This window comes from Podarcis bocagei (assembly GCF_964188305.1).
Source record: "Podarcis bocagei genome assembly, chromosome: 7".
NCBI lineage: Eukaryota > Metazoa > Chordata > Lepidosauria > Squamata > Lacertidae > Podarcis > Podarcis bocagei.
The window spans coordinates 2,982,219-3,000,633 of NC_138132.1; the positions used below are offsets into that span (position 1 = coordinate 2,982,219).

The following is an 18,415-nucleotide window of genomic DNA, read 5'->3' on the forward strand; positions in this document are numbered from 1 at the left end:
AACCAACCTGGCCTTATGTTCTTCAACCTTGGCTCCAGATGTTGGTGGGCCAACAGTGGGGAAGGGCTGTGGCTCACCTGCTTAGCATGCAGAAGGACCTAGGTGCAAACCCTGACGGCATCTCCAGGTAGATCTGGGAAAGACTCCTCTTCTGAAATCCTGATGTTGATAGTCTGCGGACCTATGATTCGGCATAGGGCAGCTTCCTGGCCGCCTTGATGTAACCACTGTACCCACATCCCACCCAGCACCATCCACCGCTGGCTTCCCTTCTTACTGCTGCGCCAACCTGCGTTGTGATTCCTGTGTTGCAGGGGGTTGGTCTAGATGTCCTTCTGGGTGACCTTGCAAGTCCATCATTCTATGATTCTATGCGCCACCAATTATTTACATGGCAGCCCATCAAACCAACAGCCTGTAGTTTTTAACCAGAAACCAGCTGGCTTCTTGGATCAGAAGCAAAGTCGATTCCACATTCAGTGAGCCCTGGAGAGTCCCACCCCCCCAAACCCCCTTCTCAAAGACCAGTCACAGCACGGCTCTGGCTTGCAGGGTCGTGGGGAAACCCCCCACCGCCACTATTGGGGGGCCCCACAGAACTCTGAACCCACTTTCTGCTGGCGGTGGCCAACTTTGCGACCTGCCATTGCGCCTGTGCTTTATTTTATTTTGTAGCGGGGGGGGGGGAGACCCGCAGCCCGTCTGAGAAGGCAGGTTCCTCCTCCTCTGCGAAAAAGAGTGCCAGCAAATCGAGGCCGGACTGCCACAAGCACCCCTAAAGCACCCATCAGTTGGCAACCACTCATGTGCTGGCTCCTTCGGGGAGGAGAGGGAAGCCGGCTGTTCGATTTTCCCCTTCCTCTGATGCTCCGAGATGGGGGGCACCACAGGGTCGCAAGTGTCCCCCCCCCCCGCAAACAGACAGCTCGCCCACACCTGCCCCTCCCCCCATTGCTGGACTCCTGTCATTAACACCCGCTGTTATTTTCCTCCCAGAGATATTCACATGTATGGGGGGGGGGGACGACACACAATACTCCCCCAACTCCCCCAAACAATACTTTGCCCCTTCTGTGCCCCCCAGAGCCCCCTATCCACCCTCCTAAAGATGTTTCTACCCCACCCCACCCCGGTTTTCTCTCTAATCTAATGGCACCTCCTGACATTGAACCCCCTCGCTCTTTGGGGTATGGGGTCCTTCCTTCTGCGCCCCCTCCTCCCTCCTTCACCTGCCTCTCCCTCCCCCCAACCTCTCCCCCCCCCACTCGGTGCAGCAGCTGCAACGCTAAAGATTTTCAATGCAAGACCCTCCTTGTCTCCGCCTCCCTCTCCCTCTGCAGAAAGGGGGCAGGCGCTTCCTCCAGCCTCCCCCTCACTCTTCCTCCTCCTCCTCGTGCCAACACCCAGCCCGACCCTCGCGGTCCCGATCCCCGGCCGTCCCCCGCCTCTCCTTCCCTCTCCGTCCTAGTGCTCGGGGGTAGGGGGGAAGCCCCCCCCCACCTCCCCTCCGAGGCACCGCTCCCGCGCTGCGCCCCGGCCTTTCCTGCCCGGTTCCGGGGAGGCGTTTCCACCGCGCGCTCCTCCCTCTCCCCCTCCCTCCCTCCCTCCCCAGCCCAACCCCGGTTCTGCGGGGCTGGGAAGAGCCGAGGAAGGAGGGAGACTCGGCCCCTTCTGTGGCTCTGGATCGCCCGGAGAAGCCACCGGGCCCCGCGCACCCCTCTGCGCCCCGGCGCACCGCAGCCATGGCGGAGCCCAGCTAAGACGCCCTTCGGGGGCCACAGCGCTCCGTTAACCCCCCCACCCCCACCCTCCCTTTGCGGATCTCGCCGCCAGGCGCGCCTTTGTTTGTGGATTCCGCCGATGGAGCCTGCGAGGAGTCGGCCCGGAGGAGCCCCCTAGGGCTGCCCCTCCGAGGCGCCCCCAAGGCGGAGTCCCTTTGGCGCAGGGCGGGCGGGCGGGCGGGCGGCGGCGGCGCAGCCCCTCTGGACGCGGCCGCGCTGCCCAGCCGAAAGAATGAGCCCACCTCCCGTCGGGTGACACCCCGCTGCACCCCCAAAGGTAAGGGAACCCCCTCCTGCCTTTTCCTCCAGGGAGGGAGGGAGGGAGGAAGGAAGGAGAAGGCCGCCGGAGCGACATTTGCGCATGGTGAATAGATGGATGGAAGGATGGATGGAGGCTGGAGGGGAGGGGCTGGGTGAGGGTTGATGTGATGAAGCCCAGGCTGGCAACTGGAAGCTTTGCCAAAAATGCTGGGGAGGTGTGTGTGTTGGGGGTGTGTGGGGGGTTGTTATATCTGGGACTGGTATTCCTTGAGATGGGTGGAATGGTAATGTCTCTTCGCTCGTCTGATGCCAGAGGTTATGCTTGTTGGGGGAGGGGCTGGGTGGGGTGCCAGAAAATTGGGGGCGGGGGGGGCGCCCGGGTTAGTGGGTGAAGGGGCTAGCTTCGCTAGGGGCGAGACGGGGTTGTATTTCCCTCCTCCTCTGCCGCAAACGATTGGGGATGGAGAGGTGTTTTTGCAGTTTTGGGGAGGGGGCTGTTCGTCCTGGCGAGGAGAACAGATGGGGGCGTTGGGCTCAAGCGGGAGCCAGCCTCTGAAGCGTCGCTGCTGCTGCTTTGCTTCTGAACCCTGCTGTGTGCCAGGCAGGGACCCTGGCACTCTGGTGGGCACCGGGCTGCTGTCCTTTCTCCCCTTAGCACCAGAGCGCTTGGAACTGGAACAGGCAACCTGGGTTGTTTGCCCTTGTGCCAAAGATCGGAGATTTCTGTGTGTGTGTGTGGCTTTTTTTGGCGGGGGCCACATTGGTGTATCTAGGGGGCGCTGAGATGCCCAAGTTGTCTCTTTGGCTCGGTTCGGTCTCTTTGGCGCGATTCCGTCGTCCTCCACCCCCAGCCCAACCCGCCGCCACTTGCGGCTGGCAAAACCGATTCTGTCTCCTAGAGCCGTGCCGTTGCTTCTGCCGCCAGACTCTGGGGGTGGCAGCTGGTTGGGAAGCGGGGAAGCTCTGCCAGGCAACAGAGGGGCCATTCTTTTCCCTTGGCACCTGCCAGCGAGGGCAGCTGGCATCCCCTTCTCCTCTTCCCTTGCTGTCCAAGGTACTGAATTTCAAAGCCACCCTCTGCTGCATTCTGATGGGGGAGACACACATACACATGAACTGGAAACCATCTCACTCACTCTTGATGGATCTGAGCAATGCCAGGAAGGGGAAACAGATCCGCTCTTCTCCATCCCCCCCCCCGCCTTTTCTTTTTTGGACCTGATCCGTGGGAACGCCTGCCAAAGAATTCCCAGCCTCTGTGCAGCCAGGTTTTGATGGTTAATGGTGCTCACCTGAGGGTGAATTATTAGATTAATGGTGGGTCTCTGCTGCGTGGTTTTATACTCACTCGGAGATGCACAACTCACCCCACTCTCACCCCAATTTTGGGATCCGGATGTCCCCAGGAACCTTTCACAACTGGACTGCAGGCAGAATTATTTTCCAGGGTTTCCTTCCCTCCCTTCCTCCTTCTCCCTCTCCACAAGTTGGTCTGTCTCCTGCCCTCCAGGTTGATGTATGATGGTTTTCTCTTCTCTCTTTTTTTTTTGCGAACGGGGATGAAGGATGGATGCTGGGCTTTTGAGAGCGCATCAAATGGAGCTTCGCTCGCTTGCCTCAAACGCCTGACCGCCTCGTCGCTCCTCTGTAAAGCTCCTGGACATACGGAATGCTCATTCGCCCGCTGTCATTCACACTGCCAAATGCACACATACGCACACACACAATGCATGCGCTGAGTTGCAGGAGGAAGCAGCGCGACCCCCCCTCTCCCACGCCCAGCTGGGGGGGGGGGAAACAGACACCTCCAGATACTTGACACCCAGCCAAGAACAGCCCCGCACACTTAAGTACACACACATTAAATATGCACGCTTTATGACACACCCGCGTGCATTTAGAAAGGGGGCTGGGAGCAAGTGCACCAGAGAGGCCTGGGGAGTGCCATTATTTATGTAGCATATGCAGCAGGGAAGGAAAACCTGTGCCCACCCCCTCGGATGCCTTCAGACTACAACACCCATCATCCATGACAATAGGCCCTCCTGACTGGGGCTATAGGAGCTGGAGTCCCCATCCCTGTTCTTACAGAAGCAATAAACAACCCTCCCCAGACAGATCTCTGTCCCAAAGAGCTTACAGTATGATAGAGGGCTATTGGTGGCTGTTTTCAATACTTTATTGTGGTCCAAAGACCCACAAAACAATTTCAGAACAAGATGCAGTTGAAACGGCCAGACAGACAGATGGACGAAACCGAGGCAATTATTTTGTTTTATCTAGGGCATAATGATCTTTGTTTCTTATAACCTCCGGAAGAAACTTTGGTGGTTATTTGTCGTGATGGCTATGCTCTGCAGGCAGCAATGCTTCTGAGTACCAGTTGCTGGCAACTACAGGAGGGCAGGCGACACGGGTGGCGCTGTGGGTTAAACCACAGAGCCTAGGACTTGCAGATCAGAAGGTGAGCAGTTCGAATCCCCGCGACGGGGTGAGCTCCCGTTGCTTGGTCCCTGCTCCTGCCCACCTAGCAGTTCGAAAGTACACCAGTGCAAGTAGATAAATGGTACCGCTCTGGCAGGAAGGTAAACGGCATTTCTGTGCGCTGCTCTGGTTCGCCAGAAGCGGCTTAGTCATGCTGGCCGCATGACCCAGAAGCTGTACGCCGGCTCCCTCGGCCAGTAAAGCGAGATGAGCGCCGCAACCCCAGAGTCGGTCACGACTGGACCTAATGGTCAGGGGTCCCTTTACCTTTACCTTAGAGGAGGGCAGAGGGTTCTTGTGGTTGGGTCCAGTTTCTGGGTTTCCCATTGGGGCATTTGGTTGGCTCCTGAGAGAGCAGGAGACTTGACTGTATTGGCCATTTTTCTTTATCCAGCACCCGGGGTCTTGTTATCTTCTTGTGGAACCTCCAGGTCCAGAGGCAGTCTATCTGATTCCTAGGTTCTTAGGGGCATTTGGCCCCTGTGAGAGCAGGACGCTGGAGTAGACGGGCCACCTGCCTTTCACCTCAGGCCTCCCTTGTGTTCTTAATGCTCATTTTCACAGAGAGGGAGGATGGAGAGAGTTGGGACTGCCTAAATGATACCTGGCTAATCTCCTTGATGCGTACTCAGAAGTGTCGGGCGCTAGTGGATGCTCAGACAGGTCCGCACTCCTGCAAGCGATGAGCACTTCACACTTCCAGGCCTGGTCCTTGGCAACAAATATATGCAGGGATTTTGTGCACCCGGCTGCATGTCGACTGTCACTCCCACACTTGTTTGCTGACATCTCTGAGCGCAGGCAAACTCAACGACTGCGCGCAGGTAGGGCTTCTATAGCCGTCCAGAACAGCCTTCCTCGGGCGCTCTGGCTGTGCCAAAGTCGGGAAATGTCGATCGCACGGCACAGCTGAGCTTAGTCCTGGTCCATGCCACCGTCTGTTTAGCCTGGAGAAGAGGGGACTGATAGGTGACATGAAAACCATCTCCAGATATCTGAAGCGCTGTCCCGTGGAGGATGGAGCGAGCTTGTTTTCTCCTGTTCCCGGAGCAGAGGACCCGAACCGACGGATTCGAGCGACAGCGAAGGAGATTCCGACTCGACATTCGGAAGAACTTTCTGACGGGAAGAGCCATTCGATGATGGAAAGGACAACCTGAGAAGCGGGGTAGACTCACCTTGCCTGGAGGATTTTAAAGAGCCATCGATAAACTATGGAACTCAGTCCCATGGACCACCAACCGGGTTGGCTCTACAAGACAAGTTCATGGAGGAGAGGCTGTTGTTGGCTACTAGACAGTGATGATTCTGGATGAAGAGAGAGCTCTCGCTTCCTGCCTGAGGGTTGGCCATTGAGGCACCTGGTTAGCCACTGTGAGAACAGAATGCTAGAGTAGATATTATTATTATTATTATTAATTTATTATTTATACCCCACCCATCTGGCTGGGCTTCCCCAGCCACTCTGGGTGGCTTCCAACAAAATAGTAAAATACCGTAATACATCAAACATTAGGGCTTCTTTCAGATGTCTTCTAAAAGTCAGATAGTTGTTTATTTCCTTGACAGCTGAAGGGCGGGTGCCACTACCGAGAAGGCCCTCTGCCTGGTTCCCTGTAACTTGGCTTCTTGCAGTGAGGGAACTGCCAGAAGGCCCTCGGAGCTGGACCTCAGTGTCCGGGCTGAATGATGGGGGTGGAGACGCTCCTTCAGGTATACTGGACCGAGGCCGTTTAGGGCTTTCAAGGTCAGCACCAACACTTTGAATTGTGCTCGGAAACGTAGATGGGCCACTGGTCTGATCTAGCAAGCCCCTCTTATGCCCTTACGAAAGTGAGATCCCCTTTGGATTGGGCTAGATTCCCCTCTAGAGACTGGCCAGAGTCATAGAGGATACATGCATGGATAGCACATAGTTAGACTTTGGAACTCACTGCCACAGGAGCTGGTGATGGTCACCAACCTGGATGGCTTTAGAATCATAGAATCATAGAATCATAGAGTTGGAATAGACCACAAGGGCCATCGAGTCCAACCGCCTGCCAAGCAGGAAACACCATCAGAGCACTCCTGACATATGGTTGTCAAGCCTCTGCTTAAAGACCTCCACAGAAGGAGACTCCACCACACTCATTGGCAGCAAATTCCACTGTCAAACAGCTCTTACTGTCAGGAAGTTCTTCCTAATGTTTAGGTGGAATCTTCTTTCTTGTAGTTTGGATCCATTGCTCCGTGTCCGCTTCTCTGGAGCAGCAGAAAACAACCTTTCTCCCTCCTCTATGTGACATCCTTTTATATATTGGAACATGGCTATCATATCACCCCTTAACCTCCTCTTCTCCAGGCTAAACATGCCCAGCTCCCTTAGCCGTTCCTCATAAGGCATCGTTTCCAGGCCTTGGACCATTTTGGTTGCCCTCCTCTGGACACGTTCCAGTTTGTCAGTGTCCTTCTTGAATTGTGGTGCCCAGAACTGGACACAGTACTCCAGGTGAGGTCTGACCAGAGCAGAATACAGTGGCACTATTACTTCCCTTGATCTAGATGCTCTACTCCTGTTGATGCAGCCCAGAATTGCATTGGCTTTTTTAGCTGCCGCGTCACACTGCTGGCTCATGTCAAGTTTGTGGTCAACCAAGACTCCTAGATCCTTTTCACATGTACTGCTCTCAAGACAGTACATTAGATGAGGATTATTATTATTATTAATAGCTCAGTCGGTAGAGCATGTGACTCTTAATCTCAGGGTGGTGGGTTGGGCAAAAAGATCACCACATTTCAGGGGGTTGGACTAGATGACCCTTGTGGTCCCTCCCATCTCTACAGTCCTATGATTCTATGAAGGCTACCAAGGGCTAATAGGCACAATGGCTCTCCTCTGCCTCCGAATGCCAGTTCCTGGAAACCATAGGGAGAGTTCTTCTCTTGTGCTCTTATCCTGCTTGCCTGTTTCACAAAGGCATACTGGCTTCCATGGGCCTGATCCAACAAGCTTTCCTTACGCTCTCACGGAAGCCAGTGGGAGCTTCGCTGTGCATGGCTGCGTCTTCTTGAGAAGACCGCATGACAGTTCCTGTGCGCCCGCAAGGCCAGTGTGCGCGAGTGTGTGTTTGATCCCCGGGTGTGAAATGTCATATTCCGTTTGTGTTATCCGTTCGGCGAGCAAGCAAGAAACCTCACCTGCAAGGAGGGAGAGAGGGGCAGAAAAAGAAGGAGGAAGGAGGCAGTCAGGTCTTTGAAAACTGGTGCCTTACGTATTTATTCCTTTGCACGCGCGGTTCTCTCCCTTGCCGTTTTATGCCCTGCGAGGCAGGTGGTGTTGAGTGGCAGAGAAGTGGCCCAGTGGACTTCATGGCCAGGTAGGGATTTGAACCCTGGTCCAACACTCTAACTGCAGGGGGTTGGGCTGGATGACCCTCGGGGTCCCAACTCTACGATTCTACAATTCTACACTACACCGCCTCTCTCTTTCCAATGTGGGTTAGAAAGCAGAGGTTCAGAGCAGTGATGGAGGCTTGCAGGTGTCAGAACTGGGACTTGGGGACTGCGTGCTGCAGGTGAGGCCTCATCCTGGCCTCATTGCCTGCGGCGTCTATTCTGCTCCCCCCCTCCGCCTAACCGCAGGGCGAGGAGAAGGCAGGCGTCCGCAGATGGTGCTGCCGGGACTCGCCTGCCTGTTTTGGACATATGTCCTTTCTTTTCCTCTTGAGAAGGCCGCCATGTGCCGTAGCCTAGATTCTCCACCTAGATTTGGGCCGCTGGAAAAAAACCAAAACACAAAACCTTGCAAACAGCTGCTTCTCTTATGCAAACAGCGCTGCAAAGTCCGCCCGGGTGCCCTGTTTTCAAAAGGGTCCAGTGGGAAGCCGGAGGGAAGGGAGGGAGGCAGCGTTGTTCAGTGGTTAGGCGCTCACTGTTCCTGCGCAAGTTCCCACGTTCAAATCCTGGCATCTCCTGTTAAAAAAGGTAGCAGCAAAGTGATGGGAGGGAGTCCTTGGGGCATCCTGGCGCCCTGCAGATGTTTCAGACTATAGTTCCCATCAGCCCCTATTGGGAGTTGTAGTTCAAAACATCTGGAGGGTGCCTGGTTGAGGCGCTGCTGGGCAGACGACATGGAGCTAGGCAGACCGATGTTATAGCCGGTTGGAGGCAGGTTCAGGCATTCAGCAGCCCCCAATCTTATTGTGTGCTTCCCTGGACTCCAGAGCTGGTAGACTGCCTCTGAATGTGGAAGCTCCACTGAGCAGTAGTGGGTCATGGCGGTGTCTAATCACAGAAAACCATAGAACCGCCTTGCTGGCCACAGTCACATCTGTTCCAGCACCCTTTCAGAGGCATGGCTTGCAGGCAGTCACCCTCCCTGTTTTATCTGTGATCCCAGCACAGCAGGGGGTTGGACTTGATGACCCTTTGGATCCCTTCCACCTCGGTAATTCTATGTTTCCAGAAACTGGTACTCAAAGGTGTGCAGCCTCTGACCTGTTCGTATCCCAGGCCATCCGCAAGTTTGCTGCCTGCTTTTTCCTCGATCCATCCAATTTGCACATAGCGCCAAGCCAAACCGTGGCTTAGCAGGAACGGGAAAACATGTGAGTTCCTGCAGTGCTCCTACCCTGTTCCTGCTGCTGCTGCACTAAACCATGGTTTGGCTTGGCATTACGTCTGAATCTGGGCTCACTGTTTCTCTTGCTCCGTGTTGAATTGGAAAGGAATCTAGTCTAGGGTTACCAGACGTCCGCGGTTCCCGGGGACAGTCCCCGGATTTGCATATCTGTCCCCGCACATATCCCGTCCCTGGAATGTCCCCAGATTTGCAAATCTGTCCCCGGGAAACATGGCAGTCTTAGCAGCCCAGAGCCAGCCTGGTAGCGCAGTTGGCTCTGGCTGGCTTCAGGAGTTGCTCGCTGCAACACATCATATGGGGACTTCCAGCGAGGAAAAATGGCGGGCGCCATGGTAGCCTACACTACCAGGCTGGCTCCGGGTTGTGGACTACCTCTGCCGGTGCCACTGACAATGGGGAACCCGGGATGTCCGGCGGTACAGATCTCCTTCCCCCTTCCCCCTTTGTTTTGACTAATCGGGGGAGGCTTGGGAGTTGCGGGCGGGCGGCCGTTGCCCAGTTTTTAAAAAAACTCTGCGCATTTATGTTTCACAGGGTGCGAAAGAAGGGCTTTGCACCTTTATACAATATGCATGTGTGCTTGGGCCCAGGGTCTTTTGCCTCACCATCCCCACTACTGACGCCCTGTTGCTACTCAGCTTCAAAAAATAAAAAATAAATGTCCCCGGATCCATTGAAAAAAATCTGGTAACCATAATCTAGTCTAACCTCCTGCAATGCAGGAATCCCAGGCAAAGGATCACTGGCATGTTGTTGTTTAGTCATTTAGTCATGTCCGACTCTTTGTAGCCCCTTGGTCCAGAGCACACCAGGCACTCCTGTCTTCCACTGCCTCCCGCAGTTTGGTCAAACTCATGCTGGTAGCTTCGAGAACACTGTCCCACCATCTCATCCTCTGTCGTGCCCTTCTCCTTGCGCCCTCCATCTTTCCCAACATCAGGGTCTTTCCCAGGGAGTCTTCTCTTCTCATGAGGTGGCCAAAGTCTTGGAGCCTCAGCTTCAGGATCTGTCCTTCCAGTGAGCACTCAGGGCTGATTTCCTTCAGAATGGAGAGGTTGGATCTTCTTGCAGTCCATGGGACTCTCAAGAATCTCCTCCAGCACCAGAATTCAAAAGCATCCATTCTTCGGCGATCAGCCTTCTTTACTGACATATGGCCACCCAAACCCCGTTTAGAAAGCCTACAGTGGAGAGTTCTTCACCTTCTGCCATCATCCATTCCACGGTTGAACAGTTCTTATTGTTAGAAAGTTCTTCCTGATCTTGAGTCAGACTCTCCATTCTTGTCATTCGAATCCGTCGATTCGAGTCCCACCCTCTGAAGAAGCAAAAAACAAGCTCGCTCCATCTTCCATGTGGCAACCCCTCAGATATTTGAAGGTATCTCTCATGTCACACTGGGAGACAAGCCATGAGCCCAGGAGGTTCAGAGGGGATGTTGCGCCAAGCCAGATCTTCGCCCTGGCACAGGAGTAGCAGCAGCAGCAGCAGGGCCAGGGGAGGAGGAGAACAGCAGCTCTGATCCTCACAGCTCCATGTCTGCTCGTTTGTGCGATGCCGTGGCCTGGCTCCGCATGAACCGACCCGCCCTGTGACCCATCCCAGAATTTCAATAAAATGTCCCTTTGTTGCCGAAAGGAATCATGAGGCAGGTTGCCCGGCGTGTGGCTGATGGGCTGCCGTTGGCCTGACATGCCCCATAATGTTTGTGCCATGCTTGCAGAGACTGCATATTTCATCTGCAGTGGTGGCATCTACACTTTGGAACTCCCCGCCCATTGATGTTGAGCAGAGACATATACTGTGTTTCTTTTCATGCCTGCCAAAAAAACCCTTTTTCTTTTGCTTAGGCCAGCCCAGCCAGGTTCAATACGATACAATACAATAATCTTTATTGTCATTGTCCCATACAGAACAACGAAATTGAAAAATCTACATTCAAAAACCCACAAGCCTGCTATCCCAGCTATCCCAGCCTGGTTAGCCCCCTAAAAACTCTGATACCCCATAATTAAATACAATATACTCCCATAGAGACTCCTTATACTGCGTTTAAAACCAAAATCGCATTTGGGTAGAAACTGTTTCTCAGGCGGCCAGTCCTAGTCTTTATAACCCTGTACCTTCTTCCAGAAGGCAGAAGCTGAAAGAGATGATTTCCGGGGTGCGCACTATCCTGCGCTATCTGTGCAGCTTTCTTATGGCACCTGGAAGCGTAGATTTGATCCAAGGTGGGAAGAGTGCACCCAATTATTCTCTGACAAGCTGTATTGAAATCCTGTTAAACAAGTAAATAATTTTATTGGAACGGCCTAAAATACCTAGATGTCAGGCTTTGGATGCTGCTGTGGTGTTTGTCTGTTTACTTATTGTTAGATTTATAACCCACCTTATATCCAAGCAGCTCAAGGTAGCAAACACACTTCTCCCCCTCTCCATTTTACCTTCTCAACAACCCTATGAGGTAGGTCAGGCTGAGAGGCAGTGACGGGCCGAAGGTCACATCCAATGCGTTTGATGGCTGAGTTGGAGTGGGGATTGGAACCCTGCTCTCCCAGGTCCTGGTCTGACACTCTAACCACTACACCACCCTGCCTCCCTGTGGCCAAGTTCAGATTGGTTGGCTACTATCCTGGAGGGAAAGATTTAGAGGAGTGCGCACCATTCCTTCGGGCATGCCTCGGCTCTTTTGCTGGGGAAATCTCTTGGAAACTGCTTTACGATCCATGGAGAGGTAGCCAAATGGCAGAACACCTGCTTGGCATGTAGAAGGTCCCCAGTGCGTTACCAACTGCATCTCTATCTCCATAGGAACATTGAAACCTCTCATTTAAATCAGAGCCAGTGAAGGCAGCAAATGTCTGGAGGCAGTTGGAGGATGGATGGCGGCTAATGGATTGAAGCTGAATTCCAACAAGACAGAAGTACTGTTTCTGGGGGGCAGGGGGTGGGCTGGTGTGGAGGACTCCCTAGTCCTGAATGGGGCAACTGTGCCCCTGAAGGACCAGGTGCGCAGCCTGGGAGTCATTTTGGACTCACGGCTGTCCATGGAGGCACAGGTTAATTCTGTGTCCAGGGCAGCTGTGTACCAGCTCCATCTGGTACGCAGGATGAGACCCTCCCTGCCCGCAGACTGTCTCGCCAGAGTGGTGCATGCTCTGGTTATCTCCCGCTTGGACAACTGCAATGCGCTCTACGTGGGGCTACCTTTGAAGGTGACCCAGAAACTGCAACTAATCCAGAATGCGGCAGCTAGACTGGTGACTGGGAGTGGCCACTAAGACCACATAACACCGTCCTGAAAGACCTACATTGACTCCCAGTACGTTTCTGAGCACAATTCAAAGTGTTGGTGCTGAGCCCTAAACAGCCTTGGCCCAGGATACCTGAAGGAGCATCTCCACCCCCATTGTTCTGCCCTGACACGGAGGTCCAGCTCCGAGGGCCTTCTGGCCGTTCCCTCCCTGCAAGAAGCCTAGTTTCAGGGAACCAGGCAGAGGGCCTTCTCTGTGGTGGCACCTGCCCTGTTGAACACCCTCCCACCAGATGCCAAGGAAATAAAGAACTTTCTGACTTTTAGAAGACATCTGAAGGCAGCCCTGTTTAGGTGACTTGGAAACTACAGTGTAGCTGGGACAAGATAGGTGGGATAATAAGAATAAGAATAATCGGAAGCAGCCTTAGATCGTTGGCCCATCTTCCCCAGTGTTGTCTACACTGGCAGGCAGCCGCTCTCTAGGATTTCAGGTTGGGAGTCTCAACTGGAGATGCCTTTGGGAATTTAACCTGCAAGGCAGATTCTCTACATCTGAGCTCTGGTCCTTCTGTCCAGCGGAAGGTGTGGGCGATGACCCCTGCCTGAAGCCCTTGAGAGCAACATAGAGGTCATAGCGGGGTCACTGGTGCGAGATGGGAACATGGTTTGTCTCGACCTTATAGGCTTTGCACGTTCACGGTGGTTGGTGTAGCCAACTCTGGGGATGGTCGCATCCAGGAAGGTGTCTTGGTGCAGCAAAGTGGTTCTTGCCTTCCCACCTTCAGGAGATACTTTCCACAGTCACACGACGGCCAAGTAACTTTGCACAACTGCCATGCGTCCCGTCCGTCTGTCCACGATGTGGGGCACAGGCCTCAGCGGGGGTCACACTTTCTGGGACCCACGTGTCGTTGGTGCAAAACACTGGCCAGGCCATTCTCATGAGCCGAAAGCGTACTCGAGAGCTCATTCTCAACGTGACACGGAGAAATTGATAGCGCTACTCGAAGCATCTTTCTGAGAGCCTCGTTCATCTTGTCATTAAGAGAAGGGCAAATAGCTCATGGTCACAGAGTGCCTGGTTTGCATCCAGATTCAGCTTCCAGTTTAAAAAATCGAGGAGCAGGAAAAGACGTTCTCTGTCCGAGATCTTTCAAAGCCACTGCCAGATCAGATGGACCATGGCCTGGGGGCCGGATCCGGCCCAATCGCCTTCTAAATCTGGCCTGCGGACGGTCTGGGAATCAGTGTGTTTTCACATGAGTAGAATGTGTCCTTTTATTTAGAATGCATCTCTGGGTTATTTGTGGGGCATAGGAATTTGCTCATATTTTCTTCTTCAAAATATACTCCGGCCCCCCACAAGGTCTGAGGGACAGTGGACCGGCCCCCTGCTGAAAACATTTGCAGACCACTGAGATGGACCAGCAGCTTCATTCAGGATTTGCAGTTGCTATTTTTCTGGAAAAAGAGGGGCCAGAACTCACCATGAACACCTCCCTTGTTCTCTTAGGATGGCAATGGCGCCCACTCGAGAGGTGCTGGAACTGAGTTCCGATTGAAAAAAATCCCCACAATTCATGTGTTTCTGTTGTTGTTTAGTCGTTTAGTCATCCGACACTTGGTGACCCCCTGAACCAGAGCACGCCAGGCACTCCTGTCTTCCACTGCCTCCCACAGTTTGGTCAAACTCATGCTGGTAGCTTCGAGAACACTGTCCCACCATCTCGTCCTCTGTCGTCCCCTTCTCCTTGTGCCCTCCATCTTTCCCAACATCAGGGTCTTTTCCAGGGAGTCTTCTCTTCTCATGAGGTGGCCAAAGTCTTGGAGCCTCAGCTTCAGGATCTGTCCTTCCAGGGAGCACTCGGGGCTGATTTCCTTCAGAATCGAGAGGTTTGATCTTCTTGCAGTCCATGGGACTCACAAGAGTCTCCTCCAGCACCATGAAAGGCTTGGATTTGATGGCTTCCTGGCCTGTGACCAGGAATGGTTCTACAACAAGGAAGGGATCAGTCTCAATGTTCTAGGGCAGGGTGACCCAAACGTGGGTACCCAGCTGCTTTTGGACTACAACTCCCACCATCCCTAGCTTGCAGGTCAAGGATGGTGGGCATTGTAGTCCAATAAACAGCTGGAGACCCAAGTTTGGGAAACGCTGCTTTAGGGAGTTCCAAAGATGTTTGGGGCCACCACTGAGAAGGCCCTCTCCTGCATCCCTACCAAGCACATGTGTGATGGTTGAGGGACTAAGAGAAGGCCTCCCTCGAAGATCTCAGAACTTGGGGGAGGTTCGTATGAGGGAATAGGGTCTTTCAGATAGCTTGGACCTAAGCAATTATGGGGCTTTCTCAGTAATAATCAGTACTGGTGGAAATCTGGGAGGTGGGCATAGAATAAGTTGTGGCTGCTGCTTAAGAAGCTGTTGGATCAATAATAATAATAATAATAATAATAATAATAATAATAATAAATTTATTTATACCCCGCCCATCTGGCTGAGTTTCCCCAGCCACTCTGGGCGGCTCCCAATCGAGTGTTAAAAACAATACAGCATTAAATATTTAAAACTGCCCTAAACAGGGCTGTCTTTTAAAAAGAAGATAGCTGCTTATTTCCTTCACTTCTGAAGGGAGGGCGTTCTACAGGGAGGGCGCCACCGCCGAGAAGGCCCTCTGTCTGGTTCCCTGCAACCTTACTTCTTGCAGTGAGGGAACTGCCAAAAGGCCCTCGGAGCTGGATCTTAGTGTCCGGGCTGAAAGATGAGGGTGGAGATGCTCCTTCAGGTCTACTGGGCCTTTGAGGCCATTGAGGGCTTTCAAGGTCAGCACCAACACTTTGAATTGTGCTCGGAAACGTATAAGGGGCTAATGTAGGTCTTTCAGGACTGGTGTTATGTGGTCCCGGCGGCTGCTCCCAGTCACCAGTCTAGCTGCCGCATTCTGGATTAATTGCAGTTTCTGGGTCACCTTCAAAGGTAGCCCCACGTAGAGTACATTGCAGTAGTCCAAGCGAGAGATAACCAGAGCATACACCACTTCGGCGAGACAGTCTGCAGGCAGGGAGGGTCTCATCCTGCGTAGCAGATGGAGCTGGTATACAGCCACCCTGGACACAGATTTGACCTGCGCCTCCATGGACAGCTGTGAATCCAAAATGACTCCCAGGCTGTGCCCCTGGTCCTTCAGGGACACAGTTGCCCCATTCAGGACCAGGGAATCCCCCACACCAGCCTGCCCCCTGTCCCCCAAAAACAGTACTTCTGTCTTGTCAGGATTCAACCTCAATCCATTAGCCGCCATCCATCCTCCAACCGCCTCCAGGCACTCACACAGGACTTTCACCGCCTTCACTGGTTCTGATTTAAAAGAGAGGTAGAGCTGGGTGTCAGCCTATCTGGGCCGCATCCTGATCTGCCAATGGCTAGCCAGATGCCTGTTGAGAGCCCGCAAGCAGAATCCAAGCACAAAAGTCTTCTCCCTTCCTGTCCTTTCCCCAGCAACTAGCAATTCAGAAGCACAGCGACCTTGCCAGTAGCCATCGATACCCGCCTCCTCCTCCACGAATCTCTCCAATCCTCTTTAAAACCATGCAAATTGGCAGCTGTCGCTGCCTCCTGTGGCAGCGAGTTCCGCTGTTTAACATTGCCCTGTTTGAAGAAGGGCTCTCTCTTCTTCCTGTCCTGGGTCTTCCCAGCCAGATTTGCCATCCCGGTGAAGATCTTCAGCACGCCTTGGTTGCATGCAGCAAGCGTTCAGCGTTCTGCGCGGGCAAAATGGACAGTTGGTCTGTTCGGCGGGGGTCCGCCTCCTCTGTCAGAATGCGTTGGGTTGGAGGGGGAGAGGGCAAAGATACAGAGATGTGGACGGTGGAGGCAGGTTGAGGGGAGCAGGTGCGAGGATAGGAGGAAGGAGGCCTGTGGAGCGTTGGCGGGGAGAGATGAGAGCAGTTGTAGGGTTGGCCAGTTTCCCTGCCTCCATCCGATGCTCAGATGTGGTTTTTTCTGACTTGCAAACACACATCAGAGGCAGGTATGGAAGGGATGGTGGCTACATAGCTCTGTCGGGTGTGTGTGTGTGTGTGTGTGTTGTTGTGAATAGGAGAAGAGAGGATCGGACTTCCTTGCCTTCAGCCAGCAACCTCCTTTGAACACAGGGACAAAGAAGGATGTCTCTATAGGGCCAGGCTAGCTGAAAGGGCCTATTCCCTCATATAATAAATTATTATTGTTGTTGTTGTTGTTGTTGTTGTTGTTGTTGTTGTTGTTATTATTATTATTATTATTATTATTATTATTACTGCTCCTGCCAACCTAGCAGTTCGAAAGCACGTCAAAGTGCAAGTAGATAAATAGGTACCGCTCCGGCGGGAAGGTAAACGGCGTTTCCGTGCGCTGCTCTGGTTCGCCAGAAGCGGCTTAGTCCTGCTGGCCACATGATCCGGAAGCTGTACGCCGGCTCCCTCGGCCAGTAAAGCGAGATGAGCACCACAACCCCAGAGTCGGCCACGACTGGACCTAATGGTCAGGGGTCCCTTTACCTTTACCTTATACATCGCCCATCTGGCTGGGTTTCCCCAGCAACTCTGGGCGGCTTCCAACAAAGTATTAAAATACAGTGGTCTGTTAAACATTAAAAGCTTCCCTGAACAGGGCTGCCTTCAGATGTCTTCTAAAAGTCTGGTAGTTGTTGTTCTCTTTGACATCTGGTGAGAGGGCGTTCCACAGGGCGGGTGCCACTACCGAGAAGGCCCTCTGCCTGGTTCCCTGTAACCTTACTTCTTGCAGCGAGGGAACCGCCAGAAGGCCCTCAGCGCTGGACCTCAGTGTCCGGGCGGAACGATGGGGGTGGAGACGCTCCTTCATACAAACCTTCCCTGTGCTCTGAGACCTTCAGGGAAGACCCTTTTCTCGGTCCCGCCATCCTCACAGGCACGCTTGGAGAGGGCCTTCTCGGTTGTGGCTCCTCCCAAAAAAATTTGGAGCTCCCTAGAGCAGGCTTTCCCAAACTTTCATCTCCAGCTGTTTCTTGGACTACAGTTCCCCTCATCCCTGACCAGTGGTCCTGCTAGCTAGGGATGATGGGAGTTGTAGTCCAAAAGCAGCTGGGGACCCCAGTTTGGGACGCCCGGCCCTAGAGCATCCAGACTGGCTCCTTCTTTGTTGTCCTTCTACTACTGGGCCTTTCAACAGGCCTTTGGGAATGAACGGGGTTTTTTGTTTTTTGTGGGGGGGAGTTTTGGAAAGGGCTTTTAAGGGCTGTTCAACAGTGGAACGGTCTCCCTCAGTGGGCTATGGACTCTTCTTCATTGGAGGTTTTTAAGCAGAGGCTGGATGGTCACCTGTCATGGATGCTTCAACTGAGATTCCTGCATTGCAAGGGGGCTGGACTAGATGACCCCCAGGTGCCCCTTCTGACTATGATTCCATGAAATCACCATTTGGCCATGAAGCTCACTGCACTGCAGTATTGTTTGGGGTTTTTTGAGTTGCTGTTACTGTTTATTTTACTAAGCCATTTTTCACCTTCTCACCCCTTGCCTTTTCCTGTAAGACCTATTGCAGTCGTTAAGAGTCGTCAACAGGCTCATCTCAGCTATCTGCCAATCTCCCATTCCCACCACCCTTCTGAGTAACACCCCTCCCCACCTTCTCACTATGTAGAAGGATCTGGCAACTTCTGTTTCAGTGTATCTGAAGAAGTGTGCATGCACACGAAAGCTCATACCAAGAACTAACTTAGTTGGTCTTTAAGGGGCTACTGGAAGGAATTTTTTTTATTTTGTTTATTTTTTGTATCTTCATTTTGGATCTTTCAATTTAAGTGGAGATTCTAATGTTTCGTTAGTGACTCCTTTTGCTTTGCGGTTTTGGTGTGTGTTGCAAGCCGCCTCAAGTATGGTTTTAATTTTGGAAAGGCGGCATACAAATTGATTGATTGATTGATTGGCCTCTGGCCTGCAGCTGCCACTCACCCTAACCGACCTCACAGGGTTGTTGTGGACATTAAATGA

General features: G+C 53.1%; 1 protein-coding gene across 1 annotated transcript in view; it reads left to right on the forward strand.

The window, feature by feature from the left end:
- The first annotated feature begins 1,946 nt into the window (after positions 1–1,946).
- Positions 1,947–18,415, forward strand: part of LRFN1 (leucine rich repeat and fibronectin type III domain containing 1) — a 158,394-nt gene continuing 141,925 nt past the window's right edge. Inside the window, exon 1 of the mRNA XM_081200295.1 lies at positions 1,947–2,058. The gene's annotated coding sequence lies outside the window, so the exon portion shown is untranslated. The remainder of the gene's footprint in view (positions 2,059–18,415) is intronic.